Consider the following 22667-nt stretch of genomic DNA (forward strand, 5'->3'; position numbering starts at 1 on the left):
GTTGTCGAAGGCTGCCTTCATGCTACAATGGCCGTGCAGAAACCATATAGCCTGCAAAGCCTGACATTTTTACCTGTTTGTCCTTTACAGAAAGGTAGGCAACTTCTGAGCCAGACAGTTAGTAGGAGAAACTTTGGGGAAAAATGCGGCAAGAAAAAAATGTGATCTATTTTCTTACTTATCTCCTCCCCAGAGAGATCATTTATCTTTGGTAAAGCAGTTTCCTAGTAGAGTAACAATACATTAGTCTTACAGCTGGTTTCCCATTAACCTCAGGCTGCAGACGTTCACTAGCCCTTTCAGATGCGCGGTGTCACTGCAGCAATGTGTCTACCAGCCAAGGGCAACAGTTTACTCTGGGCCAGAAGTTGCCCTCAGCTTTGCACTGTGCTTGTTCAATTTAAAGAGCAGACCTAATTTTATTAAGGTTAATGAAGTCCTGGAACTTTAGTAATGGCTAAATAACTTCTCTCTGGGAACCACACGGTTATTTCAGAAAGAGTAGTTCACTTTAGGAACGTAGAGGCCTATTTTATTTTATTAGAATGTGGCACTGGCCTGTCCTTAAAATTGGATTCCTTTTTTTCTTTTTAACGTCTTTTCAAGTACTCAAGGTATAACTTTTATGGCTTTTCCAGACAAAAATTCACATGTATTCATTAGGTAAGTGTTAAATAAAGAGTATTAGAGGGAGTGGGTTCAAGTCTCAAAGATTCCTTCTCCTACTCTGTGTGGCAACTTACTGAACCTCTGTTTCCTACCTTTAAAATAGGGGTGATCTTCACAGTATACATACATGTAGGAAGGATATTGAACAGTGTGTGTAAAAGGCACAGTCAGAGCCAGGCACACGGCAGGTTTGCAGGTGGTAATTTAGTGAATGGGAATTACGTGGGTTCTAGAGTCTGAATGCTCGTGTCCCCTACCCCACACCCAAACTAAATGCTGAAATTCCAAAGTCCCACGTGATACTGTTGGTAGGTGGGGCCTTTGGGAGGGGCTTAAATCATGAGGATGGAGCCTTCATGAATGGGATTAACCTTCCTGTGAAAAACACCAGACGCTCCACAGGGCTCCCTGGCCCCTCTCACTGTATGTGAACCCCGGGGGAGTTTGCAACGTGGGAGAGGGCCCTCACTCAATGTGCTGGCACCTGAACTTGGACTTCTAGTCTCCAGAACTGTGAGAAATAAATCTCTGTTGTTTATAAACCACTCAACCTGTGATATTTTGTTGCAGTAACTCAGATGGACTAAGGCAGTAGACATAGTCTGTTTTCTTTCCAAATTTTTTAATTTAATTACATTTTCCTTGAGGTAAACTAGATGCTTTAAAGTAGAAAAGCTTACTATGGAAAACAGTCTGGCAGTTGCTAAAACGTTAAGACTACAGTTACCACCCCAAGACCCCGCAGTCCCTCTCCTGGACATCTACCTGAAAACCCCAAAACGTGCCTCCGCAGAGATATGTGCGCCCCTGTGTTCACTGCAGCACTCCGGCCAAGACGCGGAGGCATCCGCAGTGTCTGTCAACAGATCGGTTAAAGAAGACGCGGTACGCACACACAACGGAGTGCTGCCCAGTCGAGAGAAAAGACGAAATACCGCCCTTTACGACAACATACCGCCCTTTACGCCGCCCTTTACGATGGCCCTTGAGAATGTAATGCCAAGGGAAATAAGTCAGGCAGAAAAAGCTAAGACCCATGTGATTTCACTCATACGTGGGATATAGAACGGAAACTCATGGGCACAGACAGCAATGTGGCGGCTGCCAGAGGGAAGGGGGTGGGGAGTAGGGGGGTGGGGGCCTGGAGGGATCTGATACTCGGTGACAGAAGATGGTTCGACTTTAGGTGGTGGGCACACAGTGCAATACAGAAATATAGAGATCTAGCGTCGTAGAAATGTACACCTGAAACCTACACGATCTTATTAGCCAATGTCACCCCAATAGATTTAATTTTGAAAAAGGAGTGATGCTTAAATGCATTCAGGTCAACTTTAATAAATTAAGGAAGCTATGCCTTTACTCTAAACGACGGTTTCGAAACACTGTTTCTGGCTGAACTAGAAAGAAGATATGCAAATTAGGGGGCCCTGGAGGCTCACATAGTGCCCAGGCACAGCCAGGTGTGAAGGACACTCCTTAACCCCGCCCCCATCCACTTCACTGCCTCACCAGTGCTCGCCACTGGTCATATGGCAGGCCGGGGAATGAGTATTTGGGCAATGCCCTGCAAACCTTCCCCCACCCCCTTCAACAGGAGAGACCATAGTCATCCTTCGCAAAGATGATACACACACAGCCGTGTAGTGTGTTCAGCCCTTCTCGGGGAGTGGCACACAGTAAGCCCTGACCACCAGCTGGGACACCTGAATTGCAGTTCCAGCCCTGCAGCTTGCCAGCTGTGTGACCTCAGAACAGGCGCTCAGCGGTTCTGAGGCCCAGCCGCCCTTACCTGAGAAAAAAGGTCTCTGTGGTCCTTCTGAATCTGCAAAGGCTTCTCCACCTGTGAAATGTCACCTATGCTTGGACTTCAATGGGATAGGTGACTATATGCTGGTGTAAAGTATCTGCTCTCTCTGGTTTGGGACAAGTTCTCAGATTTTATTATTTTTATACTTGCTATTTTCTGAATCGCTAAGATTTGGCCCTTGCAATTATCTGGTTCCCCGAGATATTAGCAGTCCCCGTGGCTTCTCCCCTCCAAGTGTGAAGACGCATGCTAATCATCAGTCATCCATTCAAGAATCTTGCTAGAGGTTGGGGTCAGTCTCACGGGTTTGCTCTTTACCAGAAATCAGTTTTAGCCCTTTGGTGGAAATCAGGACAGTGTTTGCCATTCCCTCGTGGTCCGGGCCACCACTCATGCGCCCTCTGCTCAGTTGCTCTTGTGTGCACTGCTGGGGCGGGGAAGGGCTGGGACCCTGGCAACTGCGCTTTCCAGCCCCTCCCCCACACCCAGTCCCCTGGTTTCCCACCAACTTCCCCTGACGGGGGAGCCATGGGAGGGAACCTGGAAGAGAGGAAGAGACCTGATTCTCTTCCCTCCTCGGGCGTCAGTCTGGGCTGAAAGGGCAGCAGCTCCATCAGCAGCCGCCACAGCACAGGTAGCTGCACAGGGCTGGCCCGCAGACTCCGCTCCTGACTCCTGGCGCCCCTGGTTCAGGGAGAAATTGGTTTCCGGGGAGGACTTTCCTCTCAGTAACCTAATTCTCCTGTCTTGCTCCTTCAGCCTTTCCGACGTCCTTGTAAACAATTTTTATAATAAGCTCCCTCTGTCTGATATTCAAATAATTTGTTTTCCTAAATAGATCCCAACTAATACTACGCATAATTTTTCAGAGCTTGAATTCTTAAACTAATTCAAGGCTGCTTTATGATCTTTATTTTGAAACCCAGAGCTTTAAACGTCTGGATACAACCAGCTGCTTATTTCACAAAATCAACCCAACAGAGTATAAGGGAAAAAAGCATTCTTGTCAAACTCCAGTAAAAAGGATCTCATTTTTTTCAGTGCATTGAAAGGTGTTCATAATAGTGGCTCATCATTTGTTGTTTGACAATGTCCTGATTATAAAAATATTTTAATGTTACCATACTCACTGTGATGAAATTGATTCTACACACAACGTTCTTCAGGGTATTTTATAATCTCAGGATTATACAAAGCCACCTGATGAAAATAGGCACACTAATTCCTGGGCCATTTGTTTCAAAGTCTGTCTTCCCATCTGTTACCCAAAGTTGAGGTCTCCACAACCAAAGTGAAACAGAGGATTGTGTAATTATCCTGACTCAGAGACGAATAAGAATATCAGAGTAGGGAAGGGACATCTGGGCCTGTTTGATTCAACACTTGCTCAGGTGTATGATTCCTTTGAAGCATTTAATAACCATGGAGCGAGTATCTATGTTCGAATGCCTTCAGTGGTGGGGACATCATTACCTTGCCCATTCATTTTTTTGGACAGCCCAGATTTCCAGAAATGTATCCCTTTTATTGGAATGAGTAAGCATGGCTGTAGCTTCCGCTCATGTGGGCTAGTGACTCCACTTAGCCTTTCCACTATGTGGCTAACTTTCAGAAACGTCGGCACACTGGCTCCAGGGACCCTCCCACTTACCCAGAATTGTGAGGGGCCTGCATAACCAAGAAAACTACTTTTCTGAGAACGTGACCCAGAAATATATCTTCCAAATACTTCCTGTGCATCCTTGTTCTACTGTGAATGGTGCTGGCAGAGCAAGATGGAGATGAAAGAAGGAGAAAGGGCAAGAAATACCTTTTAGGACCAAGAGAGGGACTTAATGTTACATGGCTTTGCAGGCCATACCTCGAAGCTTGGACACCCTGGCAAAGTGGAGCCACTGGAGAATCTGAAGCATGGTCGCAGTCGCAATGTGGAAGGATTTCCCCAGCGGCAGGGGAAATCCTGCAGGATTGGTGGGAGACAAGATTGGTGGTGGGGCAAGTCATCAGAGGCAATAATTCAGGACAGAAATACATGAACGAAATTGTGTCAGCGGGCCTGTGCAAGGCGGAGATCCAGTCAAAGAGGCAGAACAACAGGATTTAGTGACTGATGGGTTGTGGAGGGTAAGGAAGAGGGACAACAAAGCCTGATTCTCAGTTTTCTGGCCCAGGTAGCTGGGAGGATGGTGGAATTATTTACTAAAGAGAGGAACTTGAGAGGAATAGCAATTTTAGGTGGGGGCGGGGCGGTCAAAGAGTTTGGGCATGTTAAATTTGAGTGTCTCTAGGTTGCAAGAGTACCGATGATGACCCACACAAGCACAGGTCTGGTGCTCGGAGGAGAAGGCTTACTCAGGAAAGCTTTACCTCGAGCCTGGAGGCAAGGATTGGTTCTCCAGTTATTCACTCCTAAAGTAATTTGTTCTCCTTTATAACTCGCCACAACTGGGACTAAATACTTGTTTGTTTAATGTTCATCTCCTCCTGGACAATGAACTCAACGAGGAGGGTAGGAAGCCTGTCCATGTGTTCACCCCGCATCCCCAAAGCCTTGCGGCAGGGGACACAGCACATGCAGGGCCACTCCGCAGTGCCTGTGCACAGATCAGCAGTCACTCGGCGTCGCGCCCGAAATGCCTCCTCTGCTTGTGTGGAGTCTCACTGATCTTAAGAGCAGAAATTCAAAATAAATGCACTATGAGTCTAGTTTAGATTCAGTCCAGATGATATCTGAATGTTTCCCTTTGGTTCAGTAATTCTTCAGGGAAAAAAAAAATAACAGGTCAAAATGACTTACTAGTTGTTTAAACAAATAAAGAGAAAATATTGGTTTTGGCTGCTGTTCTGTTTAGAAAAAAAAGTTCATGTTTACTTCTGGGTTACGGTGATAAGGCTGTTGTAATTTGCCCTCATTTTGTACAAAGTTTTATTTCAAATGCACCATCTTAAGGAGAAAAAAATGAACGTCAAGTTATGGATATAATCGAGAAATTGCATACATAGCAATCTGCAATAACAATCTTTTCAGACACCAAGAACCCAGGTTTCCATCTAATTCTCTTCGACTTTAAGCATCTCTGGGATTGATCCTAAAACCCATTCACAACATGTGGATACAGAAACATTGTTAACCGCAGATACTCTACCTGTCACATGTGAAGCTTTGGGGCTTTAGTTTTAGCCATTATTTTGTGTGGACTGATGTTACTTACCAGCAGCCTGGTACACATTTTTTTGTTTTTCTTGTTATTCATAAAAAGCAGTTAATCAATATTCAATGACAGAACTTTTGTGAATAGTGGGTTCACAGTAATAGTTAAGAAATGTGCCAATACAAAGGTATCTATCTATCCAACAGTGTTTTTGCATGTAACTCATATTTTGAAAAGGACTTTTTCAGTATAAGAACATGAAGCTTATCTATTTAATAATGCTGTGTGTGCACCAAAACCTTTTTTCAGAAAAATCTGGAAGTTATACAAATAAATGTTAAGGGTATAGTAGAATTATAGGCATTTTTCATTTTCTCCTGTTTGACCATATATTCTAAGTTTTCCACAATAAAAACATATTACTTATGTAATTAAAATAAAATTACATTTGTGAAAAATACAGAAGTTACCTTTGAAAATGTATTTTGTCTTGGGTTTTAAAATGTATCCCAAACTGATCACTAAAATTATATAGTCAACATAGACCTATATATATGGAGTTTGTCCAGAATGTATGCAGCCATGTAATATGAAAAACAGAGACACTTATTGAAGATACAAGATACAAAAAAACATTGTACATAGGACAATGGCACTTCAGTCCCCTTCAGAGTAGGCACCTTGGGACCTCACACAGTTCTCTCAATCGCCATCAGCTGCCTCCTCATATTTTCCTGAATCTCATCGATGGTCTGAAATCTCTTCCCTTTCAAAGGTGATTTTAGTTTTGGGAAAAGCCAGAGGTCACAGGGCACCAAAGCTGGGCTGTAGTGTATCTGAGTCACCTGGGTGATTTGATGTTTCTCCAAAAAATTCTTTATGAGACACAATACATGAGCAGGCACATTGTCGTGATGAAGCTGTCAATCACCAGTTGTCCATAGCTGCAGGCTTCTGAATTGTCTGAGTAGTTTCTGTGGAGGAATGTTCAAGTTTAATGCAAAATTTGATGCAAATGTGTTGCTCTACTCACTCAGTCATTTTGAGTNTTGGGAAAAGCCAGAGGTCACAGGGTACCAAAGCTGGGCTGTAGTGTGTCTGAGTCACCTGGGTGATTTGATGTTTCTCCAAAAAATTCTTTATGAGACACAATACATGAGCAGGCACATTGTCGTGATGAAGCTGTCAATCACCAGTTGTCCATAGCTGCAGGCTTCTGAATTGTCTGAGTAGTTTCTGTGGAGGAATGTTCAAGTTTAATGCAAAATTTGATGCAAATGTGTTGCTCTACTCACTCAGTCATTTTGAGTGTGATGACCACACAGTGCACATGCTCACTCAACAGCATCTACTGCCCCCACTGACTAGTACAGTGAAGTCATCCTTGTCCACACATGAGCATTCCAGCCCACTCTCCTTGGCTGCCAGGTTACACTGATGTTGCGCAAACCATTCTTGTTATATTAACAACAGCTCTACTTTTTCTGGACAGACCTCGTATATTTTAGCCAAGAAGGTTTGATAATTAAGTTTTCTTTCAGGATCTGTGGAATTTTTATCAGCTATGGAGGTTACAACAGTGGGGCTGAATTACATTTTAGGACTGCTGGGTTCTTGTTGTGACCACAGCACCGGACCACCTCTGCTTTCCTGGGAGGAACAAATGTTTGTTGTCATAACACCTAAGTCTGCCCAGCGAAGAGCGGGGAGGCTGACCCCACCCACCCCACTTAGAGTGACAGAAGCACACACAGTGGCAGCACAGTGATTTTCTGGCAAGGTACTGGTGGTCTATGATGAAGAAAGATTTTTCTTTTCTTTTAAAATTATTTTATTGTTGTTCAAGTACAATGGTCTGCATTTACACCCCACCACTCTTCCCCTACCCCAGCCATCCCCACCTCCCTCCCTGGCTTCCATCCCCCTTGGTTTTGTCCACATGTTCTTTATAGTTGTTCCTGAAAACCCTCTCCCCCTGACCCCCCATTTCCCCTCCCCCCTCCATCTGGTTACTGTCAGATTGTTGTTAACTTCAATGTCCATGGTTATATTTTGCTTGATTGTTTTGTTGACTAGGTTCGACTTACAGGTGAGACCATATGGTATTTGTCCCTCACCCCCTGGCTTATTTCACTTAGCATAAGGCTCTCTAGTTCCCTCCATGCTGTCTCAAAGGGTAGAAGCTCCTTCTTTCTTTCCTTCTGCTGTGTAGTATTCCATTGCATAAATGTACCATAGTTTTTCTGATCCATTCATTTACTGATGGGCACTTAAGTTGCTTCCAGCACTTGGCTATTGTAAATTGTGCTGCTATGAACATTGGGGTGCATGGGTTTTTTTGGACTGTTGTTTCAGTGTTCTTAGGACATAATTGCAGAAGTGGACTTGCTGGGTCAAAAAGCAGTTCTATTTTCTGAGGAAATTCTATACCGTTTTTCACAGTGGCTGTACCAGTCTGCATTCCCACCAACAGTGCACCAGGGTTTCCTTTTCTCTACAACCTCTCCCACACTTGTTTGTTGCTTTGTTTATGATGGCCATTCTCACAGGTGTAAAGCGGTAGCTCACTGTGGTTTTGATTTGCATGTCTCTGATGGCTAGTGATGCTGAACATCTTTTCATATGTCTCTGGGCCCTCTACTACGTCCTCCTTGGAGTAATGTCTGTTCAAGTCTTTTGCCCATTTTTCAATTGGGTTGTCTTCCTGGAGTGGAGTCATGTGAGTTCTTTCTATATTTTGGAAATCAAACCCTTGTCCAAGGTATCATTGGCAGATATGTTGAAAAAGGGTTTTTCATGTTAACCCCTAATCATGACAGGATTACTTTACAAGAGCAAGGAAACATGTTGTTTTGTGCTCTTCTAAGAGATTATCATAAGAAGTCAAGTAGCTGATAAGTTAGAACCTCACCTCTGACTGCCTAGGACAGTTTGCTAGCCCATGGAACGCACATTCGTTCCAGCATTTTTGTCATTTCCCAGGGTTTGGACAGAACCCACTTTTCCCACCAATGTTAATGCAAAAACTGCCTCAGCTTCTAACTTGTTACATTCACTCATTCACTTTATAATCAATTGGCAAATAATTTTTGAGTGCAAGACAAAAGCAAAAAAAAAGTTTGAGTATTTACCTTCATGAAGCTTACTTGTTTTTTTTAATCTTCACCCAAGGACATCATTTTCATTGTTTTGAGAGAGAGAGAGAGAGAGAGAGACAACAATGTTAGAGAAACCAATCGTTGCCTCCCGAACGTGTCCCAACCAGGGATCAAACTTGCAACCTTTTGGTTCACAGAACGAGGCTCCAACCAACTGAGCCACAACAGCTAGGGCTGAAGCTTACATTTAATGAAGGTCACAGAGAATAAACAAATAAATATACAGCATAAGGCCAGGTGTTAAGTGCCATGGAAAAATAATAAAGCAAAGTAAGTGTATAGGGAACAACAGAAGTTACTCTGTCATCAAAGGTGTCCAGGGGCAGTCTCTCTTGAGGTGACATTTGAATGATGTGAGAAGTGAGCATTGTGAAAACCTATGAGGTGAGTAGTCAGGGCAGAGGGAATTGTAAGTGTGAAAACCCTGGAATAGAAACATAAAGAAAGCGCAAGGATGTAGTGCAGGTGCTGTGCAGTGAGCCAGGGTGGAAAAGGTAGGAAATGACCTAGAGGTGGCAAAGGGGCAGATCAAGGAGGGCCTCGTGTACCACGGTAAGAATTTGGGATTTTATAGTGATTAAATGTTGCTGGAGGGGCTTGAACAGGGGAGTGACCTAATCTGTCTAATGTTTGTAAGAGGGTCTATGGGGCTGCAACGCCGAGACTGGCCATGCTAAGTGGGGAATTCAGGACACAGACAGGAGGCTACGGCTAAGTTCCCAGCAAGGGTGATCCATTTGAAGAAAGTCTCTAGCTTGAAAGATATAAAATCATCAAACAAAAGTTACCTGGGGCTCAGAAAAAAACTTTAGAACAAATTATCATTGATAAGAAAAGATATTGGATCTACAAAACAAAACAGGATGTTCTAAAAAAAGGTAGAGAACATTAATAAAATAAAAGGAGCTCTTGGAAATAAAAAATGTAATAGCTCAATGTAAGGATTGAAGGCTAAATTAAAGAGAGGAGAGCAAAAAGTTAAAGAGAAGGAAATAGGAGAGAAATTCACAGGGTCAGTCTGAGGTCTAGCATCTGAATTATAGGAGTTCCAGAAAGAGGAAACAAAAGAAGTGAAGAAATAATCAAAAGAGCAATTCAAGAAACTTTCCCAAAGCTGAACCACATGTCTTTCTTGATTAAATAGGCCAACCAAGAGCCCAGCATAATAGATGAAAATAGACTCATGATAAGGCATCTCATTAAGAAATTTCATATCGTGCACAAAGAGATAGAAAAACAGATTACACACAAAAGATTGAGAGTAAGAATAGCCCTGGACTTTTTAATAAGGCACTGGAAACTGCATTGAAATTAATAAAATGATATTTTCCTAATTCAAGAGAAAATTATTTCTGACTTGGGATTCCACATACAGTCAAGTAAAGGCAGGTTAAAGACATTTCCATTCAGGCAAATCCTCAAATATTTATTTTCATGGTGACTGCTGTAGCCAAATGAAGGGGTACCTCAGGAAAGAGAAAAACACATCCAGGAAACAAGAGGAACAAACTCAAGAAAGAGGTGAAAGGAGCCCAGGATAGTGCAACCACCGGAATGTGCTGGTGGGAGATCTTAGGATCCCGACTGACAGTGGACTCAGAGAGTAACCTGGACAGACTGAGCAGGTCAGGCGACTCAGGGAAACATCACTCCCGACAGGCATGGTGCATGTCTCCGAATGTATGGAAAGAACATGTCCACTGCTGAGGAAGAGGTCATTTACATCATTTACATTGATGTAAATGCTTACATAACTAAGCAAAAATTTTAAGAAATGGTATTAACTAGGAAAGGTAAAAAGATTTGAAATAAAAAGAAGTCGTAAGTTATCATATGGCTCAGTTGGGAATGGTGTGTTAAAAGATAAACTGAAGTATATTAAGTATTGTAAGAGTTTACTTGAGCAAAAATCAATGAATTGGGAAGTAATTAGGAGTGCTCCACCAAACAGGAGCTGGGAAAATGTTTTTGTAGAGAAAAGGCAGAAACAAAGTCAGAAAATTATTCATTGGCCATAGTTAAAACCTAGTTGGCCATTTGGGATTGGTTGGTCTTAGCTCTTTGATTTTATAACCTCATGGCATTTGTAAGCTTAGATTTTGGTTTGCTTACGTGCACTGTCATGGCTTTAGAGCCACCACAATCTAATGGCGTCCTTGTTTAATTAGTCGAACAGATGGCATTTCATCATAATGAGAACACTGAATACTAACCATAACAATTATTTTACTCTATTTGGAGACAGGGGGACAGGAAGTGTATGTTTGTGTGGCGTGATGAGGAAAGAATATGGGGATTACTAAATCTACATACTCTGTAAAGAAATCATGAAAATGTCCCAAACTTGAAAAGCAATCAAGAAGAAACAGTACAAGAAATTATTTAGAATTATAGACACACATTTTTTTTAAAAGCTAAAAGAATTGGGGAGTAGAAAATGGGGAAAGGAATAAAAATTCAATTGTAGAGATTTTTGGTACTTTAAACTTTGCATGTATACAAGGTTAATTTTAAAAAACTTAATAAAGGGACTTCTGGCCAAGTTGGAGATGTAGGTAGACACACTGTGCCTCCTCGCACAACCAAAAGAAGGACAACAACAAATTTAAAAACAAAAAGTAACCAGAACTACCAGAAAATCGAACTGTGTGGAAGTCTGACAACCAAGGAATTAAAGATGAAACATTTATCCAGACCAGCAGGAGGGGCAGAGACAGGCAGCAGAGCGAAGAGGACTCATGGCAAGGCTGGGTCCGGGGCAGACCCAGTGGCTGCGTCCATGGCTGGAGGACCGGGGTGGGTGAGGCAGTAGCTGGCAGACCAGGTGGTCCCACTTTTGCACCCACATTTGTGGATAAACCAGGAGGAAAAACTGGGGAGCAAGACAGACAGCTCAACCCAAGCTTCCAGCAAGAGGAAATAAAGCCTCAAAACCTTTGACTGAAAAAACCTGTGGGGGTTGTGAGGGAGAGAGAAACTCCCAGCCTCATAGGAGATTTTGCTGGAGAGACCCACAGGGTCCTAGAACGTACACAAACTGACCCATCCCAGAATCAGCACCAGAATGGCCTAATTTGCTTGCGGGTAGCAAGGGAAGTGATTGAAAGCTGGCTGAAAGCCCAGCAAGTGGCGTTGTTCCCTCTCTGACCCCTCCCCCATATACAGCCCCGCAACTCAGCAACCTGGGTTGTCCAGCCCTAATGAATACCGAAGGCTCTGCCCCTTACTATGTAACAGGTGCACCAAGACAAAAAAAATATGGCCCAAATGAAAGGACAGATCAAAGATCCAAAACCAGAGCTAAGCAATGAAGAGATAGCCAACCTATCAGATGCAAAGGTCAAGACACTGGTAATCGGGATGCTCACAGAAATGCTTGAGTATGGTTGCAAAGTAAAGGAAGAAGTGAAGGCTATGCAATATGAAATAAAAGTAAATGCACAGTGACGGGAAGGAAACTGGGACTCAAATCAATGATTTGAAGCAGAAGGAAGAAATAAACATTCAACCAGAAAAAAAGAAAGAAATAGGAATTCAAAAAATGAGGAGAAGCTTAGGAACCTTCGGGACAACTTTAAACTTTCCAATATCTGAATCACAGGGGTGCCAGAAGGAGAAGAGGAAGATCAAGAAATGGAAAACTTATTTAAACAAATAATGAAGAACTTCCCCAACCTGGCAAAGGAAATAGACTTCTGGGAAGTCCAGGAAATTCACTGAGTGCCAAAGAAGTTGGGCCCAAGGAGCACATACCAAGGCACATCATAATTACATTACCCAAGGTTAAACACAAGGAGAGAATCTTAAAGGCAACAAGAGGAAATGAAAGAGTTAGCTACAAAGTAGTTCCCATAGGACTATCAATGGATTTCTCAAAAGAAACCTTATGGACAAGAAGGGGCTTGAAAGAAGTATTCCAAGTCATGAAAGGTAAGGACCTACATCCAAGATTACTCTATCCAGCAAAGCTATCATTTAGAATGGAAGGGCAGGAAAAGTGCTTCCCAGATAAGGTCAGATTAAAGGAGTTTGTCATCACCAAGGCCTTATTATATGAAATGTTAAAGGACCTTATTTAAGAAAAAGAAGATGATAAAAAAATATGAACAGTAAAATGACAACAAACAACTATCAAGGACTGGACCTTAAAACAAACAAAAACAAACTAAGTAAACAACTAGAATAGGAACAGAATCACAGAATCACAGAAGATCACAGGAGGGTTATCAGTGGGGAGGAGGCAGGGACAAATGGGGGAAAGATACAGGGAATGAGAAGCATAAATGATAGGTAGAGAATAGACAGGGGGAGGTTAGGAATAGCATAGAAAATGGAAAAGTCAAAGAACTTATATGTACAACCTATGAACAAGAACTAAGGCGGGGTAATGCTGGTGGGTGGGCAGTACAGGGCAGAGGAGAATAAAGGGGAGAAAGTATGGGACAACTGTAACAGCATAATCAATAAAATATACTTGAAAGTACAAAAAATTAAATATAATATGAAATGAAGACAGAAAGCATAGAGCAACGCTGTCTAGTAGAACTTTCTTTGATGATGGAAATGACATCCTATATAAAGCTACTTTGAGCTGTGACTCGTGTGACTGAGAACTAAATAGAAAATGTAGTTAAGTTCTAAGTAATGTACATTTCAATAGCCACATGTGGAGAGTTGCTGTCATATTAGGAAATGCAGCCCTACACACTGCTGCTGCTTAGGATCAACTTCAGTTCTACAATAGACTCTACTTTCTCCTGCTTCTTTTTTTTTCTTTTTCTTTTCCCTGTCTCTACTGGATCATTCCCATCAGCCATGCTAAAATACCATTTTTCATCCTTCTAAAAAATGTCGATTTGACTGCCATCCCTCCATGACTCTCCAGCCCAGCTCTTTGTTCCCTTTATAGTGAAATACCTCAGGAGTTCTCTACATCTGTGCTGTCCCACACAGAAGCCTCTGGCCACATGTGGCTATTTAAATTTAAATTAAGATGAAATAAAATGTAAAATTCAGTTTCTTAGCTGCAGTAGCCACATTTCAGGTGCTCGATACCACATGTGGCTAGTGGACACTGCATGGAACACATACAGGTTCAGGACATTCCTCTCAGCTCAGAAAGCTCGGGTGGACAACACAGAGACGTACTAAAAACAGGCAGAGAACACGGGTACAGTTGCTGGTTGTTTGGCACTTTTGGTGCTGGAAGGATAAGAAAGTTATCTTCTGGCTATTTCTTTTTTTCTCAGTGGATTAGAAAGTAAGTTCATCAGCTGAGAGTGAGGAAGACGGAAGGATGTTGACGTATGAGAAGAAGGACACAGGTAGGAAGGCACCTTGCCAGAGAGCAGGCGAACAAATTGCTGGGGACATAAAGAACAGAGTTTTCTCCAAGGAAAATTGAAATAATTTTGTTTATTTTAATTATTGTTATTTTTTAATTTTGTTTTTTAATTATTTATTTCTTTATTTTTAGAGAGAGGGAAAGAGAGTGAGAAAGAGAGGGAGGGAAACATCAATGTGTGGTTGCCTCTCGGGCACCTCCTACTGGGGACCTGGCCTGCAACCCAGCCATGTGCCCTGACTGGGAATCCAACTGGTGACCCATTTGTTTGTAGGCTGGCACTCCATCCACTGAGCCACACTAGCCAGGGCTACTTTAATATGATTGTTGTTTTCCTCAATATTATTACTAAAGAGGCCATCCTTAAAATTGGCCAGTGTAGGTGGGAATGGGAGCATGAGCCAATTTTCTGGCTTCCCTCATGACTTTGAAAACAGACCAGGCTGCTGTAATCTGGCTGTAACCTTGACCTTTTCAGCAGGAAGGAAGGGGAGGTCCTTCCTGGAGATGTTTTGCAGTGATAAGGTATGGGAACTTCCTCAGTTAAGGGTCTTGAGACTTTAAGAAATAGAAACCCATTTAATCAAACTTAAACAAGAAAAGGAGAGGGACTATAATCATACAGGGGTGTCTCCTGGAACCCACAGAAATGTGGCTAGTCCTCTAGGGAACTTGAATCAGAGATCGCCAGAGGGACTAGAAAGCTCTCAGGGACTGAGAAAGTAGTATATTTCTCTCTCTTTTTCTTCTTCACCCTATAAATATGGTTTCTTATCTCTGCTTCTGCACCAGAAGCCTTCTTTTTATTTTTTCCTTTTCTTTTCTCTAAAGAAAAGATTGGTTTTCTCTACAGAATCTCAGCACATTTGATGGGTGAAAAGTGGCCGCTGTGACAATATGCTTAGTTTTTATTACCTCAAAGAAAAAAAACTCAGATTAATAGGAATATCTCCATCTTAGTCTCAAATCTAATTAAATCTGATTAGTCAATTTTAAAATGACTACCCTGTGCTAGTTCAGACAACTCTGATAGGTGACTAAGGTTCTGTTTTCTAAGGTCTTTCCCCTGAAGGGTAAATAAATGATCTCCTTCAAGGAAATCACAAGCAACACCTTTAGAAAAAGTTTTTGCTTTCTTGCTAGACTCTGATATTAGTTTTCTCATTGCTACAGCTTCATTGATAAGACAATATTTTAAGACTGGTTTTTATCAGCAGTATATCCCTGTTGGTACCCTTTTTTTTCATTGGTTGGGGTAGGGTTTGTTTGCTTGTTAATACTGCAGTAGCAATACCCCATGAGTCTCAGGGGCCTAGATGCAATAAACCTTACCTCATAGGCACACAAGGTCTGAAAGGGGCCAGGTGAGTCTCCAGGGCAACTGCCTTCCATGGGGTGACTCACTTATTGATGTGGTATCAATCCTTGGCTCGGTCATCTCAACCGAGGAACTCAGCCGACAGGGGAAGAGATCACAGGAAAAACTCACAGGGCTTTTCTAAGTTTTGATCCAGAAGTCAGACACAGCACGTCAGCCTGCCCATTGAGCAGAGTTGGTCTTACAGCTCCACCTAACTACAAGAGAGCTGGATACTCCAGGGAGCATGTGGGTAACTGCTGAGCAGTAAACGTCTCTGCCACAGTCCATGGAGGCCTTGTTTTGAGAGGGCAAAGCTGTAAGATCAAAATATCCTGAACAGTGGAGTCACTGGAGGGAGGACCCTTGTCCCGGACAGTGTCCAAACTGCACTGGAATCTGCATGAAGGAGAAACAAAATTTTGTTGCATTAATTTACTGAGACTTAGAGATTGACTTATTTATTTTTTGCAGCATAGTTTATCCTCTCATGATTAACAGGAACATAAAAGAAGATAGGAGTAAATGAAACAATACAACAGAATTTCCCTGAAGCAACTGTAATTTCAATGAAAAGTAATAGGATTTTTTGGAGAATTTGCCAAAATCATATAAAGGTCATATAGAACAATAAAAGATTGAGAATAACTAGTACAACTATAAACAGAATAATGGGAGAGAATTAATTTTACCCAACATTAAAAATAATTTATAGGTAGAGAAATTATAGGACATACAGGAAAACATCACAGAATAAAAACATTAACAAAGAATGCATATTCCAGAAATAGACCCAAATACATTTGAGAATTTTGAATATAAATAAAATGACATTTTAAGTCAAAGGGAGAATATAAATAATTCAGAAACATTGAAACAAAAAACATTGGAGGTTTCCAGTCAAGATGCCAGCATAGGTAAACACAACTTGCCTTCTCCCACAACCACATCAAAATTACAACTAAGTATGGAACAATGGTCATTCAGAACAATCAGAAATTGAATTGAATGGAAGTCTGACAACTATGGAATTGAAGAAACTACAACCATCCAGATTGGTAGGAGGGGGCGGAGATGTGGACTGGGCTAGTCCCACGTCCACATGAGGTGGATAAAAATTTGGGAGAGGTGTGTCAGGAGTGAGAAGTCCCAGCCCCACACCAGGCCCCCAGCCCGGGGTTCTAGTGCCAGGAGGATAAGTTCCCATAATTTCTGGCTGCAAAAAACAGTAAGAATTGAGTCTGTAAAAGAAACTTCTACAGCCCCAAGCAGTTCCTCTTAAAGAACCCACACAGAGACTTACTAAAACTCACTCCCTCTGAGCTCCAGAACCAGGGCAGCAGCTTGAAAGGCACCAGTGCTATTCAGGGAGAAACTGAAGTGTCTGGCATCAAGGCAGGAACTGGGTGACAGCTTTCTCCCAGACAGAAAAGCAGGCAGAGGCCATTTTCCCTGTTCTGAACCCTCCCGCCATAAAGCCATAGAGCCAGAGGTCAGGTGTTATTTCTGAGACTCCATCAACCTGGCTTACACTGTTTGCCCTGCCCTGGAGATCCCTTAAGACTCTGCCCCACCCAAGCTACTGGCCAACCCAAGCTGCTTTTCCATATGAATGGGTGGTCTTGGCTTATGCTTCACAACTTCCTAAATCCTCTCAAGTGATAAACAGCTGGTCTCAGAGAGACCCAGGCCAGCCCAGGCCTGGCACTAGCAGCAGCCAGTTTAGATTAACAGTTTGGCTCTGCCTGGAAATCTCCAACTCCAGCACAAGTAGCAGCCATCTCAGGTTGCTTTATAGCTCAGGCAGGGTGGCCCTGGGCAAAACACAGGTAGGGCTGACCTTGCCCTGCACTATCCAGGAAACCCCTAGCCAGTGCATCGAGTGGGCAGCTACAGATCATGTAAGAGCACCACCACCCTGCCCCTGCACAGTTGGTCCTCCATGAAGTGCAAAGGTGGTGGTCTGTGGTCACGACCAATCTCTGCAGCTGACTGGACTGGGTAAATGCCTCCCATTGATCTGCCAACAGCAACAAAGACTCAACTACATGAGGAGGGTGTACTCAGCCTACACGAAGGGCACAGCTCAAGTACCTACCTTGGGTGATAGGGGAGGCTGTGCCACTGGATCCTACAGGACACCTACTACATTAGGCCACACTACCAAGATGAAGAATCATAGCAGCTCTACCTAATAGATGCTATGATAGAAACAAACACAGGGAGGCTGCCATAATGAGGAAGAAAAAAAAACATGGCTCAAATGAAAGAATAGCATCCCTGCTATTTTTACCTATGTGGTCATTCCCATAAGACTGTCAGCTGATTTCTCAAAAGAAACTTTGCAGGCTAGAAGGGATTGGCATGAAATATTCAAAATCATGAAAAGCAGGAACCTACAGCCAAGATTTTTCCACCCAGCAATAATGTCATTTAGAATCAAAGGGCAGATAGAGAGCTTCCCAGACAAGAGAAAACGGAAAGAGTTCATCATCACTAAACCATTGTTATACGAAATGTTAAAGGGACTTACTTAAGAAAAAGAAGATCAAAACTATGAACAACAAAATGGCAAAAAGTACATATCTATCAACAATTGAATCTAAAAACCAAACTAATCAAACAAGAACAGAGACAGAATCATGGAGATGGAGAGTGTTTTGATGGATGCCAGATGGGAGTGGGGCTTAGGGGAGTGGGTAAAGAGGTGAGGGGATTAAGTAACTACAAATTGGTAGTTACAGAATAGCCACGGGGATGCAAAGTACAGTATAGGAAATGGAGTAGCCTAAGAACTTATATGTGTGACACATGGACATAAACAATGGTGTGGGGATTGCTTTAGGGAGTGGGGTGTGTTCTTTAGAGGGGGATAAGTCAGGACAATTATAATAGCATAATCAATAAATTATAATTTAAAAAATTAAATGAAATATCCTAGTGAAAAAAAACATTAGTGGGGTGGAAAATGCAGAAGTACCTCACCTAGAATAATTTCTAGGTCAATCAATAACTGAAGTGTAAAACATGAAAACTTATTGGTGATTTCTTCATAACTTTGAACTAAGGATGATCAAGAGACTTATAAAACAAAATGGAGAAATTTGTTTTTGTAAAAATTAAAACTTTTGCAGGAGTGAAAATACCATATATAAAGTCAAGAGACATACCACAGGATAGAAAAGAATATTTGTAATTTATTTACTCAGAAGGAGGTTCATTTCTTTAACATACAGAGATCTGAAAATCAGCAAGAAAAAAAATGAACAATTCAATGGAAAAATAGGCAAAAGGTAAGCAGTTTGCAGCAAATGCAAATAGATAATAAACATGAAAAAGATTCTTTTTAACTTCTTTAATAATCAAAGACTAAGTTAAAAGCAAGGCAATATTTGCACTTAGCATATTTGCAAAATTAAAATTTTGCTCCTACTGGAGGGTATGGGTAACACGAAGTCTCACATATTGTTAATGGAATGCAAATTGCTGTGGCCTCCTTGGAAAGCACTTTGGCAGTGCTTATTAAAATTTAAAAAGCACATTCTCTCTAGCTCAGCAAGTCTCCTTCTAGGAATTTTCCACACAGAAACACTTGCACAAGGAGGCAAATATACACTGTACAGGGACAGCATGATAATATTATTCTAATTCGTAAGAGTAAAAGACTAACTGAAATTTATATGCCTATTAAGAGAGGACTAAGTGAACTACAGTGTCTCTATAAAAGGGAATACTACGTGCCTTTTCAGAATCAGTGCAGGTATCTGTATTGATAAGAAAAATGTCCAAGCTAAATTATTTTATGTGAAAAAAGTAGACAATATTGTAAATAAAAATTCCAATGAAAATTTATATGTATATTTATAAACATGTACATAGTATACACATGCAAATTTCTAGAAAATTGTTCAGCTACAATTACATTATACATGAAGGTGTAGATGAAGAGGTGGCCTTTACATGAAAAGATTCTTTTAACTTCTTAAATAATCACAGACTAAGTTAAAAACAACTGTTCATGTTATACCAGCTTGTACTATTAAGAGTGTACCCTGTACGGGCATGACTTAATGAAGAAAAAATGCAAATATTTAAACCACTAACCTTTCCAAGCGAATCCAATTTTATATTTGTACCTGTCGATCTAGCTGAAAAGATATTAGCAAATACCAAAAAACTTAGACATTTAGAATAAATATGTTATGAATGAGTACACTAAGTCACCAATTGTGAAGAACGAGGAGAGCCAGTCTCCTGGAACTGTCAGGTCCTATTCCCACTTCAAGGAGAATATCCCCTGGTTTCAATAATAGCTTTTACCAGCATTCCAAAAAGAAAATCAGTAATAATAGTAATAGCTCATATTTATTGAGCAGGGGCTGCACTGATTTGGTGCTGAGCACTTTTACAGGAATTACCCCGCTGAGTCCTCACAAACCCCATGTGGTAGGGCCAGATCTCAGCCTCATTCTACCAGTGAGGGAACTAAGAACCAGAAGGAGAAATTAAGAAATATCACAAGAGATTCAGGGCTGTATTTCAAAGCATTTGTAATATGTTTCCTTGGGAATTCCAGACTTACCTCGTGGGTGTCCTCAGGGGAGTGAACTAGTATTCCCCACTGGCAACAGGAGAAGAGTGACAGAACCTTCCTCCAGGGTTGGTGTGGGGGTTAAATGAGATGACACAGGTGATGTGCTTCACTGTGTGCCTAGCACACGCCCTCTTCCCATCCTGCTTGAAGTCAGTCTCCAGTCTTTCTAATTTCTTGCTCTTCCCTCATGGCTTCCCAAGGCTTCTGCATCTCTGTCGTTCTCTCTGCTAGACTGTTCCTACCTACCCTCCATCCCTTCTTCACCTGGCTGACCCTTACACATTCTTAAGACTCAGGATAACTTAAAAATTACTTCTCCCAGAAAGCCTTCCTTGATCTCCACTCTCTGGGTTAGGTTCTCCTTCTTGAGCTTCATCATCCTGTGTCTCCCTCCCTCATGGTATTTGTCAAATGGCTCCATTACAAATGCTCAGGATGCCACCACCCAAATCTGTGGGTTCCTGAGGTTGGGTTCAAGATTGTCTTCATTGGGTTCCTTCAGTTCTTAGCAATAAAGATTTGTGAAATGAGTCGAGTGGTCACTGAAAGAAGAGTAGACTGCTTGTCCTGCAACCTCTGTTCACCATCCCCCGGAGGTTGGTCCTTTTGGAAAGAAGAATGGAAGGTCAGGCAAGCAGAGTTATTCATTCATCAAACTCTTATCTTATTAGCTTCCTATTGTCCTAGGTGCTAAGTCCACCATGGTAAGTAATACAAAGTGTCCTGCCCCTCTGGTGGATGTAGTCTAGTACAATCAGGAAAGAAGAAGACAAATAAATAAATGAAAAGATCATTTAAATAGCGATAAGTTCTGGAACAAGAGTAGAACAAGGTTAAGGGTAGAAAGTGACAGGGAGCAAGGGGCTAATTTAAACTTTGCAGTCAGGGAAGGCCTCTGTGGAGGTGACATTTAAGTTGAGACCTGAACGACAGGAAGCATCCAGTCATGCAAAAGTCAGGGAGCAGAGCAAGCTGAGAGCCCCTGGGTGGGCCCGAGTCTGAACTCTCACCAGCAGGAGGAAGATGTGGGTGCCTTGAGCCCAATTTCAAGGTCAGAAAAGGGCCACGACCAGATCTAACGAGGTCTCTTAGGTCCTGCTAAGGTATCTAGATTTTGTTCTGCGCACAATAGGAAGCCACTGAGGGGTTTTACACGAGAGAGTGAGATAATCTGATTTAGTATTTTTAGAAGACGACTCTGGCTTCAGTGCAGAAAGCAAGAATAGAAGCAGCAGCAGGTTATCACCGAGGTCCAATGAAATGATGTGGTTGGAACTGGAGACAGAGAAAAGCACATGGACTTAGGCTGTCTTGGGAAAGAGGACAGCATTTGCTGATGGAATAATGCAATGGAGTAGCGTGGGACCAGAGGAATCGAGAATGATCCCTGAATTTGCCTAGCAGTGGCGTAGACTGTGGGTCATTCACCAAGGTGGTAACGACTAGAGGAGAAACAGGTGTGAGGGACTCAGGGTGGGGAGAAACCAAAAGCTCAGTTTGGGGCGTATTAGGTTGGAGATGCTACTGGACATCCAAGTCGCGAGCACAGCAGCCGGTGGGCCCCACAAGCCTGAAGCTTGATGGGCACATCTGGGTTAGAACTCCGAATCTACCAATCCCCTGCAAGGGAGTGACGTGTCAACAGGAGGAATAGACCAGAAAAGCAGGGGCAGCTGGGTGTAGAAGGATGGAGGTGAGTATCAGGGGAGAAAAGGCAAGAGGCAAGGATAAGGGGAAGGAAATAAGGAGAAAGAATAAGGTCCCGCATCAAGCTCAGGGGTGCTCAAAAGGAGAGAGTGAAAATTAGCAAGTGATTTAGGCAGGAAATCTGTCCTGGAGAGGGTGTGCTATAGAGGCTGAGAGAAGGATGTGAGAGGTCGAAGAAAGTGCTGCGGGGTCAAGTCAGGTAGAGGCGGCAAATGACTGGGTTTGGCCGAGGGAGGTCGTTAGTAACTTTGATAGAACCATCTCGGCGGCATGAGGAGGTAAAAAGCTCAACTACAGGGAGCTGAGAGGATGAGGCCTGAGACAGTGGGGATGTGACTGTCAACAACACGTTAAAAACGTTTCCTTGTGGTAAAATGAGTCAGTAGCAGGAGGGAGAGGATCAAGGAAGAGCTTTTTGCTTTGTCTCTATGTTGATAGAGGAGCTGAGAAGGCGAGTGGGGATGGGATCCAGCACGAGGGCGGGTGAGGCTGGGCCGAGAGAGGAGCTGGCCGTCTGCTGTGGCCCAGGGAAGGCAGAGCCCTCGGCCCCCCGGCGGGCTGCAGGGTAGGGCTGCTCTCCAAACAGGCCGGCAGCTTCTGCTTCCTCAGTGGCAGCTGCCTCCCTAGAGCGTGAGGAGGGGAGGAAGCAGGTGTTGGAGCTCACGGAGGAGAAGCTGCCATCCCGTCTTCTCTTCCTTTCCAGAGAATCTAGTTTCGTCCGGCTGTTCACTCAGTTCGTGAGATTCATGGGAATGGGAAACTGAACTCACGTCCAGTTCAGCCCTGGATGCTGACGTTTAAATCACGCCAGGCAGACGGAAGGGAAGGGCCTGCTTTCATGGGGGGACTCCCCGTTATTTTCTCTCCCACTTGACA

Source organism: Sturnira hondurensis, unplaced genomic scaffold, assembly GCF_014824575.4.
Source record: "Sturnira hondurensis isolate 20B ecotype Veracruz unplaced genomic scaffold, ASM1482457v3 Scaffold0013190, whole genome shotgun sequence".
Lineage (NCBI taxonomy): Eukaryota > Metazoa > Chordata > Mammalia > Chiroptera > Phyllostomidae > Sturnira > Sturnira hondurensis.